Source organism: Falco punctatus (assembly GCF_963210335.1).
Source record: "Falco punctatus genome assembly, chromosome: 3".
In the NCBI taxonomy this organism is placed as follows: Eukaryota; Metazoa; Chordata; class Aves; order Falconiformes; family Falconidae; genus Falco; species Falco punctatus.
Window position 1 is genome coordinate 28129969 of NC_137582.1, and position 15045 is coordinate 28145013.

At 47.1% G+C, this 15045-nt stretch overlaps 1 long non-coding RNA gene across 1 annotated transcript in view; it reads left to right on the top strand.

The window, feature by feature from the left end:
- Window positions 1-14251, top strand: part of LOC308059958 — a 54405-nt gene extending 40154 nt beyond the window's left edge. The window contains exon 2 of the long non-coding RNA XR_013926535.1: window positions 1-14251. This exon is cut by the window's left edge and continues 20523 nt beyond it. This is a non-coding gene — a long non-coding RNA (uncharacterized lncRNA).
- Window positions 14252-15045: the final 794 nt, after the last annotated feature.

Here is a 15045-nt window from a genome sequence, read left to right on the forward strand (position 1 = left end):
GACTGTAAGTATAGATGTGATAGGCTTCCTGTTTCTTTAAAAAGCTTTAATTTGTATCAGCTCATTTGACTTCCTTTATAGATAATATCAGCCCACTACTTTTTACATAGGGAGTGAAATATTGGCAGTGCCTGGACACTAGTACTACTTCATATTGGATTGCAGAATTTGTTTACATTTTCTCTTGTGAAACCATCTGCTGAGTGGATTCTTGATCTTTTTCTGGTAGTAATCTAATCCAAATGGATGGGGGCTTCACAAATATGAAACCCCAAGGTGATGGATGGCACGTCTTTACTACAGGGAGTTAAATTCAATTGTACTCCAAAGCGTTACTAAAGCTGAAGTATTCTGGGAATGCAAACTCAGGTTTATAAGCCCCACTGCGATCTAGCAATGTATTTTTCTTCTTTGTAATGCGCATTTGAAGTAGCTGTACTTTCCCCTCCTGGACTCTGTGAAACATCCAGCGGCAGTGAGTGAGCACAAGGCACGTTGCTTCTGAGGAGCTTTACTATGGGAAGAGGTCCCTGATGAAGGACACCCCATGGGTAGGAGCATTCCTTCTTGGGTGCATATTTTGGGACCAATTTGAATTTATTTTTCAATTTTAATTTTATTTTTCAAATGAGCCTTGCTTTGGGACTCTTCTCTCACCGCGCCAAGTGCCCTCACTTCTCGCTGTCTCTGTGCTCAGTACCCAGCAGTGGGCTCTGAAAGCCCAGAGCAGGTTTCTTCGCCGGACTGTTTCACGGTGGATCGCTGTTGTACAATATGTGCTAAAGGCTGGGTTCTGTGCCAGGTGCTGGGGGCTGCAGCTTGCCCCTGCCTGCTGTGTAGCGGGGTTAGCAGAGCCCAGCAAAGTTTGCACTGCTGGGAGCTTGCTGCGGGCTGCGGGGTTGACTAACAGAGGCTTAGGTCTGATTTCTTAAGCTGGCTTAGCAGCATTCACTTCAGTCTCCAGTGCGTGTCAATAAAATCAGTCAGGCCTTGTATCTGACCTACATCTGTGTGACTGCTGCGGAACTGGTACCCGCTTGCACCAAATGAGGGCTTGCACTGCCGCATCCACCGGAGAGCTCCAAGATCAGCTGAGAAGCCCAAGGACTTGGCACTTTGGTTGCTTGTGGGTAGGATACAGATGGCTTAAATCCTAGCATAGCTGAGACTTGGCATGCCAGCTGCGGAGAGTGATCTCACCTCCTGCTCTCACAGTCTGCTCCCTCCACAAACCCTTCCCTGAGGCATCCTTGGGTCCCCAGGGTGCACACCTGAAGATGTCCGTGCTGACCCAGGAGTTCCCATGCTGGGGAGATGGGCACCTCTCCCACCTGAGGTTTTGTTCCTGTTTGGGTAGGTGTTTGTACCTGTTGGGTAGGTGGCAGCTGAGTGCTGGTTAAGCCCGCTGGGGAAAACCAGATGAAGTTAAACACATCTGTCATTTGCCGGTGGATTCAATGGGTAGAGCAACAGCCCAGGGAACAGAAAGCCTGGGTTTTACATTCAGAAGTCTTAATAAGGCACAAAGCCTTGCCAGTAGGTAAGTGGGATAAAATCTCTGTAATTGCATTCCTCCTTGTAGATCCAGCCACACGTATACTGCACAAGAGTAACCTGCTGCAGTCCTAGGGCAAAACTGACAAATTCATATCAGTAATCTCTGCGGCTGTTTAGAAACACACCTAAACGCTGGCTTGACCTGCGGGTTCACAACCTGAACCAGAGAGCAGCATAGCTGGGACTACTGTGTGGTTGTTAAAGTTGTCTAACATTTTCCATTAAAGCATCATAGTTTCTCTTTCTTTTGACTTTGCCCATATTCAACTGTTGTGGCCAGCATTTTGCATACCAGGTCTCTTCCTCAGGCTGAGGAAATCTGGAAAATTTCAGACAAAAGGATGTGTTCATTTGCAAGGATGAGGTAAGAGGAGCATTCAGGTGAGATGTCCATCTGAGACACGCTGGAAGGTCTTTCTCTGAGTGGTTCCTAGGTCCTCGGTCTGGGAGCAGGGTTTCCATCTCTGCCATCCCACCATGTGTCAGGGAGCAGCTTTCTGCCTGTCCCAGGACAAGGACTCACATGAAGGCAAGTCCGGGTACACACTCCCATTCCAGCAGCTGAAGCAGCTGGGATTTCCCAAGTGGGTTGGACACCTGCCTAACTCTGAGGCTGGGCAGTGATCAAGTATGTGCTGCCTTGGGCACCCCAGTGCCCTGAAATGAAGGAGGAGAAGCTGCCTTTCCCTTCCCTTCCTAGCCACGATGCAGTGCCAGAGGAAGGCGCTGATCCTGGAGGAGGTGCAGGAGATGGCAAGCAGGGGGTCAGACCAGTACACTGATTTTTCTTCTAGGACGTCCAGAAAAAACACTACTGCTCCTCATCCTGTCCTTCACACCCAAGCCAGCGTGCGCTGTACCCTCCAAAGGAGAGAACAGAAGGTACAGATACTGAGCCGAGCTGTTACTCCCTGGTTCTGCCCCAGCAGCAGCAGCAGACCCTGTTTCACTCCTCACTCACCCCTGCCTTCCCGCTTCCTTGTGTGCTGGGGGAGGGAAGTAACTGCATCCAGGTGACAGGAAGGTGTCAGCTTTGAGTCTTCAGGTACCAGGGAGCACCCAGCCACTTTCACACCTCCTTTTGCCCACCCGCGTTGTGAACAGGCCATCACCAGTGCACTGGATCTGCAGTTACTCTGCTTGATGTGGGCAATTACCCACAGCAGTGCCAGGGTGTGAGGGTGAGTAGGAGAGATGTATTTCCTAATGTAGATTAAAAATGTCATTATCAAATCAGACTGGAAAGTCTGCCAGCACAGATAGCAGTTTAGCGATTTGGAAAATTTCAGCCAAAAGGATGTGTTCATTTGCAGGGATGAGGTAAGAGGAGCATTCAGGTGAGATGTCCATCTGAGAAACGCTGCAAGGTCCAGCCTTGCTCATCCACGCATTTCTAATTTATCCAATTATTGTATTAAAGGCAGTGAGGAAGGGCAATAACCTGCTTCTAAGAGTGAATGCCAGAAGAGAGAGAGAGAGGGGGGGGGGGGGGGGGGGTTTATTGTTTCTTTTTTTCTCCCGTTTCCCTATGACTATATCCCAGCTGCAGTTTTGTGTGGTGGGGTTTGGAAAACCTCGGTACTTCATCCAACCAGAAACAAATGTAGATATGGCTGTGGCAGTTACGGGTTGTCATCAAGGCATCTACCCAAATGCCCACCACCAGAAAGTGGCAAAGATGCAGATTGTGTCAGAGGATACTGGGAAGATGCAGCACTGAAGACAGATGTCTTCTTTCTCTGCGTAGACACAAGAGCTCTGAATGCACTGCTGATTCCTTCTACTGTCCCTAAGGGTGCTGAATAGTGCATTAAACCCAGCAAGGGAAAAACCAGGCCTTTTTTCCCCAGAAGGAGGGATCATTAGAGTGCTTGAGGGCTTGTTCTCAGGGCTGTGCATGTTCTCACCTTTGTTTCTTTTTGATCACTTGTCAGCTTCCTAGGCTGCATGCTCAGTCCAGCCTTGCTCATCCACGCATTCCTAATTTATCCAATTATTGTATTAGAGGCAGTGAGGAAGGGCAATAGTCTCTTTTGTACCTGCTTCTAAGAGCGAATGCCAGAGGAGAGAGAGCGAGAGTACCTGTGGCTAGCAAAAGGAAACAAAATGGACAAGTGCTGTTGCACAGTTAATGTAGGTTGTTTGCAACATTCTCTAAAGCTGTATGGTAAATTACAGAATAGGCTGTGTAGGGTAAGAGCAGGAAGAGGTTCCTGCTGGAAAGGCTATGTTTAGGGGAAATAAGTTGTATTAATTAAAACGTGTTCATAATGTTTTGTTTTCTTTTCTTTTTTCTTTTTGGCTGAGTTGCTTACACTTTCTAAGCTGTTTCTACTCAATCAAGTCCTTATTTTCAGAGGGATCCTGGAGATTTCCTGGTACAACCCTGCCATTTCTTCTTGTGCTGACCAGACTTTAGAGCTGAGGCATTGCCCCCCATGTCCCACTGTAACATCCACCTGCCTCAGCGCTCACTTGCTCTTTGCATTGTCATCATCCTCGGCTTTGGGTCAAAAAGCTGTTAGGGGATGGTAAAAAATAAAGATCTTCAGTTCCTTAATGGCACTTTAATAGCAGTACCCATCACCAGAACTGAGCTTACTTCCCAAACACAACGTAGCTGCTGTGTACTGGCTGTGCTGTTGGCGGACTGCTGGAGTGTCATGCAGCATTGACACTGGAACTGAAGCTATCATAGCAACCTTTGCTTATAATCGGTTTCTGAAATGTTTCCCTTTTGGGTCTCAGAGCCCAGTTCTCAGCCCAGCTGTGCTATGAGCAGTGCCTGCCTGGGACAGCAGGAGGTTTCAATCCCCACCACGTTCACATAATGACAAAAGAAACCTGAGGGGGTGCAAAGTAGAGAAACCCAGATGCTGCTGCTCCTTCCTAAGGCTTTCTCCTGGTCCTGCTTCTGCCTTGTTCTTCTTCACCACCGCCCTTGTGGTGACCAAGCCCTGCAGCTGAGATGCCCCTGTTCCTCCCCTGGTGCCCTCTGAGGACGTAACCCAGTGTCCCCGGTGTGCTGCTGGGCCACCACAGAGGCTGCAGCTCGGGGCTGAGGTGTGACCAAAGCTTCTGTGAAGCTGTGCACTGCTCCCCCGATGCCCACCACAGCAGCGCCTTAACGGATTGGCAAAATCCAGCTCCTCTCGTGCACTTTCCTCAGGGCTGGGACCTTTTCTGTTAGTAGCCGATGACTGGAAGACGTAAGTAACACATCCAGGGCTCTGCTGGCTTCCCAGCTCAGGTCACAGGTTTTTTACACTGCTCTCTTTTGACCCCAAAGATGTTTTTACAAGTCTTATAGATTGGGGAGTTATGGCTGGGGAGCTGGAATAGGTCCTCTGTGATTTCTGCCACCAGTAGGACTGAAAGCCTTTCTGGAAACATGTTACAGACAAGGGCTGGCTAGGTGAGATGTCCAGATCTTAAAAAGATGTAAGACACAAGTCCTGGTGGGATTTTCCAGGGAACCTTTGTAAGATCTCTTACTTGGCATACCCCAGTGCTTGTGTCTGCAGAGGGAGCATCCTTGGGGTGACGGAGGGACAGCATGGGGAGATGGAGCATTTGCTTGTTTGCAGTACAGAGGAAGTGTAACCTGTGGTGTGATGTAAATGAGCAGGCAAAGGGGAAGATGCCCTTTTGTTTCCATTCTTCCAGCTGCCTGCAGTCAGTACCTTTCATTTCCATCTTACGGACTGCTCACCCCTATCTCAAAAGAAATTGAAAGCCTATAATTGAAGAGCTGGTTGCTAGCTAGGTGAAGTCTTTATGCCTGTCAACTCAGAAGCAATATCTCAGCTTAAAAAACTAAACCTGCAATGCTCTGGGGCAAATGAAATGCTTAAAAAAACATATATTGTTTTAGGAAGAATGTTTTAATAACGTGGATTTAGACATAATGTAGAAGATGATCTGATTCGTGGGTGACAGTGAGAATTTGCAGCTGTAGGAATGAAATCCCGCAGACCAAAAAAGATACTTGCAAAAAATGTAATCTGAAGCAAGGATGTGTATAAGGAGGCCGGGTGAAGGCTGGGATGGAAATCAGATTTCATGTTTGATGACATCTTTAGACTTCTATCTTTTTCAGGGCAGAAGAGACTAATGAGTGCAATAGCAACTGGTAGTTCTCTCCTGGCCATTTTAAATTATTGTCAGGCTCTGGTGCTCTTAAATGAGATTTATTACCTCTCCCAGAGTAATGTACAATGAATCCTCTGCTGAGGCTTTACGTGTCTGTAGCCTTCAGTGGAATATTTCTTCAGTTACACGGTCATCAAATTGTTAATAGAGACAAAATGCTACCCAGTCAAAAGCAAACATTTTAAACCAGCTCAGCTATTGTTGAAAGATTTATTTGAAAACATGTAATTTATCAGTTAGGGGACTCTTTTGATTTGGACAATTTAGCATGCACAGTGTGGGTCCTGATTCAGCAGGAAAATCGGTATCAGGATCTCATTTTGGAAAATAGAACAGGTGAAACAGTGGTCTTCATTTTTAAGCAGAAATTGCAAATACAGTAGAGGTTAATGTGACCAAGTACTGGACGCTGCTCTAAACATAATGAATTTGGGATAAAGATGTATCTCGTCAGAGCTTTGGGATATGTTGAGAGAATGATGTTATTGGTCCAAGACTTGCCAAATACTTTCCAGACAAATGTTGAAATCCTCAAGGGCCCTGTTAAACTCTTATAATTTCAAACACTAAAGTTGCATATTGCAGAGTTGAAGGTGCTTTCAATCTGATAAATACCAGATTTCTGGCTTTCTTTGATCTAAAAATAGCCTGGCTGGGGCCCCCAGCACCCTTCACAGTACTGCTGTATCTCCCCACAGCAACTTGTGCTGGGAGGGGGAAGATGCGCAGCCGTGCTGGGGGAGAGAGGACCCCTCTTCCTGCCCAGCAAGCGGACAGCAGCAACTTCCAGCTCAGCCCTTCTCCTCTCCACGGGGAAATCCAGCACCAGATTTAGGTCATGTCAGTGGTTGGTGTCAGAACGTGCTTTTTGTGGTATTGCAAGATCCCAGCTGTGCACTGTGAACAGTCATTTCTGAGACCTAAGGTTGGAAGAGAAATATAGAAAGTTTTCTGAAATGGTTTTCTGATGAGGATAGGGCTGAGGATGGTCTTTCTCACCAGGAGGCTCCCTGAACATCCCCCATGGGAGTGCCCAGGTCCCAGCCAGGCTGTGCAACCACCAGCAGCATGTCTGACAGACATCACTCTGTCTTCTTCGGGGCTATGGGGAACAGGAACAAGCAGAAGGTAACACAGGACGTGAGAAATACTTTTCATGGATGCCTGGAGTCAAACCAAGGTCTCCTACTGTATTTCAGCTCCGTGCCATTAGGAACCCAGCATGTGCAACCTGTAGCATTTGCCAAGTGATGTACATATTGATTTCTGAGGAAGACAGCTTCTAGACTAGGCTGGATTGGACATGATGCTGAAACCTTGCTCCATTGATTTATCTTTGCAAGCTAGAAAATATCAGAGAACTTTCTTAATGATTTTTTTGGTTGCTACATGTCTTGAGACAGATCTGTTGGTCCCAGTAACAAACCAGGTCACAGATCCTGTAACCTCACAGGGGCTGGTCCACAAGCCCTGCATTTTTTTTTTTGCTGTAGGTAAAAATCTTGAATTTATTTCCACTATAAGTTAGGTTCTGACAAGGAGATTTCTATGGCCATCAAGTCATCCTATGGACGGGTTTTTTTTAACATATCTCATTTTGTTCTCAGATCACATAAAATTGTTGATGATGATGGAACTTTGCATTAAAGCAATTTGCAAAGGACACCGGTCTAGCTGTGAGTCAGCATGTGGGTGCCAGGGCATTTATTTCTGATGCTATCCTACTGTGAGAGACTGGTGCTTGGGCCTGTATTTTCCAACATCTGTGAACGTTTCCCTTGACATCTTCAATAAGTGGACCAGATCATTGTGTAGACTTAGGAAGAGGAAATCTGTACGAAGTAATTTCCCTCCAGCACTGCTGCAGAAGGATCCTTCCTACTTGTGTCCACTTCACTCAAAGCACAGACAAGAGAACACTTCCTTAGTGTTCCTTAGATGGCAGCTGCTAATGCTGAAATTAAACAAACAAACAAACAAAAGGGATAAATTCCTGTTCTATTTGTTAAATTGGTATATATGTTATGGCAGCAACCTGTTTTGGGGTGCATGCCCTTGGCTGAATGGCACAGCACACCACCAGTGCTCTTTCCTCTCTTTCCTCCCTGTGAAGCCCTCAAAGGTTTTAACTGCAGATGCCACTAATACTTTTTTCTCTAGTCAAGTGTTCTTATTAATTCTGGCGATATTTCTGACAAGACACACATGCAAGCAGGTAAATTTGCTTCGTGTGTTTCTGCTATGCATTTCAGCCCTGCTAGATGCTTGACAGTTGTATATGTACGGCAGTATGGTCTCCCTGGCTCTGTCCTAAATATGAGCCTGGCACCACGTCTCACTCACATCCAAACAGTTGCTCTTGGAACCAGGATTTTCTCCAGTTGAGATGTTTATATGGTGCTCATCATTATGGTATGCTAAGTGCTCATTTTCAGCAAAATTTATTTTCATATCATAACTTCGATTTTTTAGGATACAATGCTTGGAACAGATAACCAGATTATTTATTTTTTGTGTGATATCTTTGTGTTCCCTCAGTTTATTAAATATATTAATTGCTGTTATTATTGAATCATCTTTGCTCTTAAGCTTTGTTTGTCTTTTAAAAAGAGCAAACACATTGTCTTCAAGCATTAACTAAATGTGAAACATTTTGCCCCAAAGATTTGCGAGCATCACAAATTAAGATTAAATAGAATCAGAGTTCTACATCAAAAACTGTTAAGCACCATAAATACCATTAATGCTATATACCACCTGCTTTTGGCTAAGGATTCTAATAACACAGAGAAGCTGTGTGCTGCTGGGGCTGCCTGGCCGGGGCCAGTCACGTTCCTGTGCCCGACTCTCCTGGCAGAGCCAAATCTGTGCTGTCGCTGAGTCATCCGGTCCACAGCAGCTGGATCTGTTTGCACTTTGAATTAAAATATTAACAGCCTGCTTTGCCTTATGTGAACACCCATAGCGGGAGCAAGCTTCTGCATGATCCACCAGCGTGCAGGTCCTGCCGAGCAGGGCATCTATAGACTGCCTTCTCATGAATGTTATTTAACTCATTTACTGTGTTTGGAGGGATATAGGAGTCTTGATGGGAGACATACGAGACCCCTCATCACTTCTGTTTGACTTGTTGCATTAGCAAAAAGCTGCAGCAGTTATCTCCAGGCTGAGACGATTGACTAGAAGTGATTTTTCACTAGGTGACATTTGCAATAATTACATGGTGCTTTGCTTGCTCAAGAGGAATTAATCAGCACGACCTTCAAAAGGCTCCGCGGAAAGTGGCTCTTGTAAAAACAATTATTTGAACCTCCTACTACAACTGCTCCCAGTATAGCTAGGAAATTAGAGGAGCGTACGGTGCATACGGTAACTGTTGCTGGCTGCTGAGAAGACAAGCCCAGCCAGGTGGGAGAAGCAGTAAACTCGAGGGAAATCAGATTTCCTTCTGAAATCCTGCCTATTCTCAAGATTTCTCAAGATCTGCTCCTCTCTGCCAGGCTGCAGGTTGTGGAAGAATCAAAACAAGTGGATGGGGGTTAGATCTATTCCACAGCCTGGAGCAGGGCTGTGGGTCTGACCACCCTGTTCCAGTCTCTGGAAAAGTCTTCTGGGCACCACCTTATCCCAGATTTTACAGCAGCATGTGAGACAAGCAATTACCTCACATGCTTTCTGCCCTGAGGACAGGACTTTCCCCATAGTCCACTCATGCTGTGGCCCTGACGAATGACCAGTTTGTACTACAGTGAAAGTGGGGAGCTTCCTGGGGGAGCTAGGGGTGGGGCCAGCATCCCCCATCATGTCCTGGGACATAGCCTAGTCACTTGGGTGCAGCATCCCTGCTCCATCCTGCAGTAACATGTTGGACTCCCTGTGTTTCCTCCCTTCTTCCACCCCAGTGACCCTGAGGGGTGTTTTAGCCCCTGGGTGCCGTGGAGCAGCCAGGGTTTCCAGCGAGTGGAAGGGTTGGGGTGGGAGGAGGGCTCCTGGGAGCTCTCCTGAAGCCTGGTGCAGCACAGGGCCCCCCTGCCACCCCCGCCAGGTCAGCCATCAGTTTTTGCAGCACATTACTTTCCTACACTTTGGTGCACCATCGAAAGCTTTGCCTTGCAGGGTGATTGCTACATGACTGCTTTCCTACAGCTGCCTGCTGTGAGGGTTATGCTTTGTGATGCTGGCCATGAAGCTTCGCTCCATCAGACCTACAGACCCAGGACGAAGCCCCAAGGGTGTCTCCTCTCCTTGTGCTCATGGTGGTCCCGGCTGAAAATCAAGCTGGGGTTGTCTGTCAGGGTGCCAGCTTTCCAGGTCACTTCATTAGGATTTCAACAGGGCTTTGGCTGCTTAAACATCCTGTTAAGAAAGAAAGGGTCCTACATGACTTTTAACCCTGTCTGCTTATCCTGACCACTGTCCCAATGCCTGGTGTAAAAGCATCCCCATGCCAGGTACCTCTCTCCTGTAATGCCTGCTGATGGATGGAGATGTTGGTTCGCGAGTGCTGGGTCTGAAGACACCTGCTTCAAACCCAGCCGAGCCGCCGCACATCCCAGCCCAGGTTTCAATTTTCTGAACCCAGACCTTTTTAAAATAGGGTAATGCCATCTGAAAATAGCAGCCTATGGCTAACTGATTTATTGAACAGCCTAGCAGAAACAGCTAGCAACAGTTACCCAATATAAATAATTTTTTAGACATCCCCACACCCACCTTCTTGCTTTCAAGCTGAAACCAGCCTGGAATATTTAAAATGAGAATTTTTTTTCAGTGAAATTATGCTTATGCTCTTTTAATTAAAAAAAAAAAATCAAAACAGACTTTAGACAAACAAATACATAAAGAATCATTCTTAAGCTGAAAGAAAGCTGGGAAAATGACTCATTTTGGGTGATCCTGAAAAGGAAGCCAGAAGTCCTGTCTCTTGTTCCAGCCAGTAAAACTTGCTGTCTCATCAGAGAAATTTAATTAGCTTTTATTTTAAGAAGGGGTTGTAGATGTGTTATGTGAGCATGGCACCAGGGCAGTCTGCTGCTGTCCAGGACCCCCTGGCCCCCCAGGTTGGGTCTCAGCCTCTGCTTGCCAGAGGAGGTGCCGGGAAGACAGCCAGTGGCACAGCGTCTGGCAGGGAGGGGACATCATTTTGGTTTGTCAGTTGTTTGAAAGAAAGCAGAGTGCTGCTTTGGGCCTGTCCTGGGCTTTACACATGCTGTGGAGATCCCTGGTGCTGGTGCAGGGCTGTGCAACGCAGCAAGAGCTGCCGCTTGGTCGCGGAGCCACACTGGCACCTCGTTTTGCCAAACCTGGCCGCATCACCAAGTCACCCCAGCTAAGGGCAGCTGACGGGTGCCAGGTTAGAAGTCTGGCTGAGGCACAGCATGATTTCTGCAGCACCCATCCCCACAGGCACCCTCCCCATCGGTAGGGCTGCTGGCTGCTGGAGAGCCAGCCGCTCAGGTAGGGGTTGAAGCCACGGTTCTGCCTCCTCTTGTCTTCTCAGCAGCACTGGAGGTCTCTCTGTTTAGCTCTTTAGAGAGCAGTGGCTGTCTTTCCTTATAGATGCCTTGTATGAAAGCTGGCTGCGCTCCAGTGGGAGTCCCCAAGCTGAGCCTGGGAAATGCCCTCTCTTCTGCCTGGGATATCCCCCCCTCTTCCTTGGGACTGTGCAGACTTTCTTTCACTGTAGGCTCTGTTTCAGTGAAAAGACCCTGAGGGCCTGAAGAGTTGCTTTTATCTGCCTTGCAGGTAATGCAAAGCCCATGGAGGTGTCCCCCTGATGCTTGACGTCCCCGTTAGTAAGACAGGCTGCTGCCCATCATTTCCCCAGGAGCGCAGCCTTGTAAGGCAAAGGATGAGCTCTGCGAGCGTGCCAACGGTTGGAGTTAAACTCCCCGTACCTTCTGAACTGGAGCCCAACCATCTGCTGTACAACTGTGGATTGGTCCGAGAACTGCTGGTGACTCAGTGGAGGAAGCTGAGTATGGGCGGTCTATTTTTAGCTGTCAGTAAATGCACTAAAGTGGCTTACTGCTGAGTTGAAGACGGGATGGACAATCCCTGCTTGCCCTATTTAGGGAATAAATGTGAAATACTTACATCCATTTCTAGAACCTAAATTATAGGTGCTGCTGGGGAGAAGGGTGCTGGGGAGGAGAGATCTCTGGCCATCCCACTGCGTGGCTCAGGACAGGTTTGGCTTTGCTGCTGCTGCTGCTGCACAATCCAAAAGGCAACCAGCACGTTTGCAGAAGGAAAAGTGGAGGAGGAATGTGGGCACTCACCTGGAAGCGTGCTACAGCTACCTGGCAGTGCTCAAGTCTGCTCAGCCCTGCTTGGAAAGGATGCAAATAAGTGATGGGTAACAATGAGCCCAAAGGGACTGTTAAGCTTTTCTTTTATGAAGGGGAGTGGTAAGAAAGAAAATTATAAAACAGATTTGATATATTTATATATATCAAATAAAAAGTAATAAACATATAAAACTAATAATATATGTATACAATATATATATGTAAAAAACCTTCTGTTAACCTTGTATCAGAATACAAGAATATATTCCAGGATACTGAAAGTTTGTAGATTTGCAGCTAACAAAGATGTTTTAGTCAGCCAGCAGAGAATTAGCCTGCAGGTACAGCAAACATCAAGAGTACAGAAAGGGTGCAAGAAGGGTGAGCCGTTAATGTGTATGAAAGGACACACATGGAGATGTTAGTAAATTTTAACAAATCCCATTTCTGCCTGAAATGTCTTCTGTTACTGTTGACAATAACTCTGACTTTGATTGAAAAGGAGAAGAAAAAAGTAACTTTTCTTTGTATGTGGCCTTGCCTGTGCCACATTGGCACAGTTCCCTCTCCGGTCTTTGTTTTCAAGGCTTCCACACAACAGAAGAGCAAGAAGCCTTGCAGATGGGGTAAGAGCTGACATCCCATGGGAGGGTGTTGGCAGGGGTGAAGTGCTGTCCCCACAACTGCCATAAAGCTCTTCTGGGAAATGGGCTGGCCAGGGCTGTTGCTGGGTAAGATGACATGAAGGAGTGACCAGACCAGCACAGCAAGTGAGCCAGATGTTAAGGAGGGCAGCAAACAGGTCTCGGTAGGGCACTGGCGTGAGGGTGGCTGGGGCTGAGCCGGGATCTTCCTTTACGAGGAGTTTGCCTGGTGGGAGCTGGGGTAGAAACTAGGCAAGATATTTGGGATTTTGTCTGTGGATTGTTGCTGCCGTTGCATCTGTTCTCTAAAAAGAGACTAAGAAAGCCTATTCCACCTCCATCTGTCAATGGCAGTGGGAAAGGCTGCTCTGCCGCAGGCACTGCTGCTCCTTAAAAGCTTCCAAATGCTCCTTCGCTGAGCTGTTGTCAAGGTTTATTTCCTCGCGGCAGCTGCGGTCACAGAGCAGTGTGATGGGTTCACAGCGGTAGGAGGAAGAGTATCTGTACTGAAATGACTTCGGAACTGTAAAGTAATTCAGTACACATTTTAAAAAGTTGGTGGGGAATAGAAAGGAGGAGTGACCTCCTAAAATGGAAGAGGATAAACAGCCTCTTGGGTTTTACTCATTATTTTCTAAGCATTAGCAGTGATTAATGGAGATTTAGGGGCATCCATGCCATGATTAATATTTGGAGGGGTAGGGGTGGTGTATTAATTTAAAAAATGGACTTTCTCTTTGGCACTGTTATGGGCCGGAGCTGCAGAGATGGCCTGTTGACCCCCTGAGACTGTTCACATACAGTCACTTGCAAATCAGTCACATGGGGGTTTGCCTAGCAGGTACTTGAGACCCATCCCTGCCGGCATCCTCGCAGGCACGGCAGCAGGAGCTTGGTCCTGCTGCCCTGCCTGCACCTGAAGCTGTGTCCGAAGGCAGCTGAGCTGGAGCAGCCTCTTCCAACCCCATGTGGTCCTGCTGGGACTTGCACCGCTGACACTCAACGTGGCATCTGACTGCTGCTCATCCTCACCTGCCTTCCCCTCATCCCCTGTGTGGCTGGAGGAACAGGGCTTGTTTGCCTGCTTTGGCAGAGGAAGACACAGGAGGTATGGAGAAATAACACTGTGTGTTTTCCTTATTCTGTTATTGGTGTAAATCCTGGTGAGAAACCAGACTGAATGTTTAAAAGAGCTTTAAAAAAAGAGTTTAAAAGAATGTTTAATTACAGCCTACGTAGGTTTGGCGGCTGAATCACCTGACAATAATCTCTTTAAATTGCTGGGCCAGGATTGGAGTCACATCTCTAGGAACACCACATTATAAAAAATCAATATTAAAATTAGTATTCTTAAATTTTCTCTACAGAGAGTCTGTTTGGGATTGCTTTTCCTTGTGGTTAGCCTTTAATTGCTAGATGTTCCTCACAGAGAGCTGCAGCTTCTGCTTGCTCTGCACTTCCAAAGCACCAGCCCAAGGCTGGCGAGGCAAGGTACCAGCACCGAGAAATCTTGTGTTGCCATGAAACCCCATCTTTATAAAGCACTTATTCCTTCTTTTCAAAAGCAGGCTTGCAATCCTCTTCTTTTGGTGGCTGTATAAGACACTGTGCTGGTTGTGAGCTGCCGTGCCGAGCCTGGTGCTCCCTGCTGTGCGCAGCTGGAGGTGGCACTGCCAGTGCAGGCTCACAGCACCCAACAGCCGTGGCCATCTCGGAAGCATTGCTCCCTTCCCTCCTGTGCCTTTGGGGCGTTTGGGTCTCAAAGTGTACCAGGGCTGCTCTGCAGCAGACTCTTGATTATTTTTTCCCCAGTGGTTGCCCAAAACAGGATTGTTTGAATGTTTGCACTTTTAGGGGTTGATTTCAATCCTCAGCTCTGACTGCCTATGCTCATTATGCCTTGCTGAATCCAGAATTAGAAAGGGTTTTCTTTTCATTTTGCACTGGAAGAAATTGAACATTGGTAAGAGCAGCGATTCCTGTTGGTGGAGGTGGGGGAGATGCTGTCTCCTCTCCCGCTGCTGCTTCTCTCTTGGCTTCACTAGAGCTTCCATCTGTGCAAAATCAGAGAGAGGACTGTGAAACACGCTAGCACACAGAATGGAAATGCCTTCCTCTCTGGGACTTCAGTGGCTTTGGATGGAAATCCTGGGTTGTTCCAGTGCTGGGCATTGCACAGCCCAGCCTTATCTGTCTTGATATTTCGGTTCCTGTCTGAGACCCAGCAAGATCATCACACGTCACATTACCCCTGAGACCGGCCTTTAGGTGTATTATTTTTTACTTTGAATCACTCGGATATATAATTTGACTCTTCTCTTGCATTTGTCATGGACTTGCATAGTCTGGGGTCTCTTGCACTGGGATCTTTTCACTGATGTTTTCCTCTGGCTTTAGTTTTG